Genomic DNA, 5,167 nt, shown 5'->3' with positions numbered 1-5,167 from the left:
GATTAAGTCCGCGAACTTGAGCAGGTTATATCTAAAGTCGGTTGTTCTTGAACTAATGTTTAAACAAACTAAGGAATGCTTTTGCAAACCGTGGCTATAAAGTTCATGAACCGATTCAAGTGGATCAAACCGATTTTTCTTCAGTTGTGTCTTGTGTAGTTACATAAGATTTACTTGCAATTGAACAACTCTCTAACTAGTTCATTTGAGTCATTTGAACTAGTTATGGTGAAGAAGAATAAGGTTTATATGAGAGTAATCATATGGCTAACCATTTGGTTGACTTGTTGAACCAACAAATGTTAATGTTTGGGTACGGTTCATAAACCCAAAATTGGACATTTCATTTGTGTGTAACAAGATAAGTTTTCGTTCTAACGGTTGAGAAATATTAACTTGAATCTAATCAGGTTTTCATCTAACGGTGAATATTGAATGCTTTGTTACTAAGCTAACATTGATTGCAAAACCTGATTTGAAAGGGTATATAAGGGAGAACTCTAGCAACTGGGAAACCTAATCCCCACACATTCTGTGTGATACTAGTTGTGCTAAGCTAGAGTCGATTCTCCTTTAACCTTTAGTTTCTTCTTTTAAACCAGGTTAACGACTTAAAGACTTCATTGGGATTGTGAAGCCAGACCGATACTACTTTTATCGTGTTGTGTAATCTGATCTTGCATCTTCTATCGTTACAAGTACGATTGTAATAATTGTCTCGAGATTTTATAATCTCCGATAGGCAAGATAGAAAAGTAATCACAAACAAACTTCGTCTCATCGTTTGTAATTACACAATATCTTTTTCGCTGTGTCGATTAAGATTATTGTGAGGTGATTGGTAATACTAAGTTGTTCTTAGGGAATATAAGTCTGGTATTATTGATTGGTTCCTGTTCACCTTGATTAATCAAAAGACGAAACAAAACTCGTAGGTATATTCGTGGGAGACGGATTTATCTATTATCGTAGAATTTTCTGTGTGATACAAATTTGTTTACTAAAGTCTTCGACTTTGGGTTGTATCAACTCTTAGTTGTGGGTGAGATCATCTAAGGGAATCAAGTGCGCAGTATCATGCTGGGATCAGAGGCGTAGAAGCATATATGTACCTTGGATCAGTGTGAGATTGATTGGGGTTCAACTACAGTCCATACTGAAGTTAATTTGGAGTAGGATAGTGTTTGTAGCAGCTTAATACAGTGTGTGTTCAATCTGGACTAGGTTCCGAGTTTTTCCTGCATTTTCTGTTTCCTCGTTTACAAAATTCTGGTGTTTGTGTTATTTCTATTCCACATTATATTTGTTTATATAATTGAAATATCACAGGTTGTGCGTTGTTCAATCAATTAGAATATCCGACCTTTTGGTTGTTGATTTAAATTGATTGACACTTGGATATTGGTCTTTGGTACCATCCAAGTTATCTCTCTTTGATAAAGACTCGCAGATTTCTATTTGTTTGAGTAAAGATCAAATCGAGAGATTGAGATATAAACTCTTTGATATACTTTTTATCTAGATTGAGTCTGACTATCTAGTTGATTCTCTAGAAAGTATATTGGAGTTTATCCAAACAGATTGCTAAGCGAAATATTGGGTGTGGTTGTTGTACCCCCACTTTTTCAACTTCTGCATTCATTACCTTGAGAGAGCTCTGGGTTTTGAGAAATAAATGTGTATATGAAAATGAAAGCTTCAATGGAAAAATTCTCAAGATTAGAATACTGAAGCTCACTGCTGAGAGTGAAGTAAGAATGAAGGAAAAATGTGGAATTCATCATATGATTTGCAAGTATTGAAACATTTTAGTTTGAGCTGTAGAAAGACATGTTCCACAAGAATCCAAGAAATCTTCTTTCTTCTGCCAGTGAATAATCAGATTCTGCTCTGCTGTGATGGTGCTTCAAGTGGGAATCCTGGCAATTCAGGGTATGGATTTATTGGAAGAAACTCATAGGGTGAATGTATAGTGGATATGGCAGGAGGACTGGGGGTGGCAACTAACTATTATGCAGAAGTTATGGCCTTGTTGTGTGCAGGGGAATGGGCAATAAATAATGGTAAGTTTGATGTTATTTTCAGGATAGACTCAAAAGCAGTAATTACAGCTTTCACAACAGGTCATATACCATGGTTTGCAACCACAAGATGGAGAAAAATTACTGAAAACTACAGCATTTGAGCTTTGTTCACAGCTTCAGAGAAGTGAATTTCTCTGCAGATTCTATGGCAAAAAAATGAGCAAATAGGGCAAGGGGAAAATCTATTCTGTTCACACAAAGACCACCATCTTTACACAGTCTGGAAGCTAAAAATCAATCTTATTATAGGTTTTGTTAGCTGAGAGTGTTGTATAAACTCCTACTATGGATTATTCTTGTTGAGGTTTCTTATTGTTTTTTGCTTTTTTGAAGCAGTTGTGTATTTTTTGTAAAACTCTTTTGGAATTAATAAAATTTATATTGTTAAGCAAAAAAAAAAACAAAAAAAACACTGCCTGAATTGAAATTTTTCTTTATTCTCAAGAGTTAAATGGCTGCTCAGTAGTGTTGATATTTAGTAGTTCATTAGTGCATGTTATTATGGCATTTATTTGGTACTACACACTAGTTTCTCGATGTTAAGTAGCTTATGCTATACCTACTTCCGTCCCCATGAGAAAATCTTAAATATTTTCAAAAAAAAAAGATTGTCTATATGTATTTATTTGTGGAGAAATCATTTTTTTTCTGGCATTGTCATGCATTGGGTTGAGAACTTGTCTTAATATTTTGAATTTTCGATTGTAAGGTTTAATAGTTTTGTTACATAGTCAAAAATTGTTTTTTTGTTATGTTGAAAAGGGTTCACATTTCAAGTTGTTGATACTTGATGGATTTTATGTGTAATAAACTTTTACAGAAGTTTTGCATATTTATTCATTGTAGTTTTCATCCGTTCTGCCCAATGGTTGGATCAGAAGTACAGAAAACTGAGATGCTGATGGAAATTTTTTGTAGGGCTATTGGTTTACGTATGAAGGAAAATAAAGACGTCTACGAAGGGGAGGTTAGATACTTTTTCATTTAGCTTTGATTATTATTTGTGATGTGAATTAAAATAATCATAAGACTATGTGTTGTTGTCTTACGTCACTGATCTCTCACCTGAACTGAAGAAAATGAAAGCATCAATGGTGGATATGGGAAGAGTAGAAATAATGGCTCACCGGGTGAGGTTTTCGCTCCTTCTAGAGGCATTCGGCAGGGGGATTTCCTTTCCCCCTATATTTTCATTCTTTGTATGGAAGTCCTGTCACAAATGCTTCTAAAAGTGGAATCTGATAAAATTATTCAGGGCTTTAAGATTAGAAATAATAGTCCCTCTATCATTCACTTATTTTTTGCAGACGACTATATGCTATTCTCTAGGGCTTCTATCGCATATGCTCGTAATCTTATGCAGATTCTAAACATGTTTGCTCGAGTTTCTGGGCAGGCCATTAATTTCGATAAATTGGGTTTTTTTACCACTACTAATATGCATCATAAACACATCAAGTTACTTTCTAGGTCTCTAGGGATCAAATACCTGTCTAGTACTGAAAAATATTTAGGAACTCCCCTGTTTATCAATAGGGGTATGACGAGATCTTTTCAATTTCTGACTGACAAATTCTATGCCAGACTGGGTAATATGAAAAAAAACCAATCTGAATGGTGTCAGTCGAACAGTTGTTACGCATCATGTTTTGTCTAGCCTCACTACTTATCATATGTCTTGTTTTCCTTTTCCTAAAAAGCTTACTTCTAAATTCGATTCCATACAAAGATCTTTTTGGTGGTCAAAGAAAAACCTCGCAAAGCGGCTTACTTTCGTTCCTGGCTTGACATAGGTAAGTCTAAAATTTGTGGAGGATTGGGTATTTGTAACTCTTTTGCTTTGAATCAGGTTTTTATTACTAAAATATCCTGGAGAATTTCTCAGTATCCAGATCATTTAATCTCTGTTTTCTTGAAAGACAAATACTTTTCGAACCAAAACTTGCTAGAAATTGATAAAGCAGCTGATTCCTCTTCTTGGATTTGGAAAGGAATAGTTAAAATTATCAGCTTCTTAAAGAGGAACATTGTTTACAAGATAAATAATGGAAAATATACTCGGATCTGGTTGTCTAACTGGTTGCCGTACTCAGCTTCCCCCCCTTTCTCTAATAATCCTAATTGTCTTAATTATACTTTTGTTAGTGAGCTTATTGATCAGCAACATAGTAATTTGGATATTGATCTTCTGAATAATTTGTTCTGTCCTGAAGATGTAGTTAAGATTAGAACTATTCATCTAAATTTACTCTGTGAAGATAACATTAAGTGGGCAGATACCATGGATGGTAACTTTACCATTAAATCATCTTATAAAGTTTATAATAATGACTTTTGTTCTGCTGAGGAATCTGCTTTTTGGAACAAGGTTTGGGCTATTGACTGTCTCCCTAAGATCAGGTTTTTTATGTGGAAGGTGTTTGCTCACATGTTGTCTGTTAACTCCACTATGCATGTTTATAATAACTCCGTTGATTCTTCCTATCCTCTCTGCAATAATGACTCGGAAACAGTTCTCCACCTTTTCTTTCAGTGTCATGTGGATACTCACATTTGGTTTGCTTTATCTCTGCAACATTTAATCTAGATAGATGTTTCTTGGCCGGATGACTATTTTCTTAGATGGTTTGATATTAGGATTGGTCCCTCTCCTCTTCCAGTCGGATGGCCTAGCATTGGGGCAATTGTCATGTGGTGCATTTGCAAGATGCGTTGTGAAGTGGTGTTTCAAAAAGTAGTTGTAAACTGGGATAGAGTAATTCTCAATACTAGAATAATGATTAATACATATATATCTCCTCCTACTGAGCATGTTGTTAGAAAGGATATTAAAACTCCCATTAGTGAAGTCTCACATATTCTATTTTTAGATGGTTCTTTTAAAAGTTTCAACATGGGTATTGGACCGATTCTTTGTGATGTTACAGGAAGAATTAAGAGTTCTCGTTCGGATTTTGGGCTAGTTCCAGATGCAGTTTGTGCGGAAGCTACTGCACTAATTTTGGCGATTTCCTGGGTCAGGGAGTTGAACTTGTCCAAAGTTCTTTTTGTTAGTGACTGTCTTCAAGTGGTAGATTTTGTGA

The sequence above is a fragment of the Papaver somniferum genome, chromosome 3, assembly GCF_003573695.1.
Source record: "Papaver somniferum cultivar HN1 chromosome 3, ASM357369v1, whole genome shotgun sequence".
Taxonomy (NCBI): Eukaryota; Viridiplantae; Streptophyta; class Magnoliopsida; order Ranunculales; family Papaveraceae; genus Papaver; species Papaver somniferum.
This window is presented reverse-complemented; position numbering follows the sequence as displayed.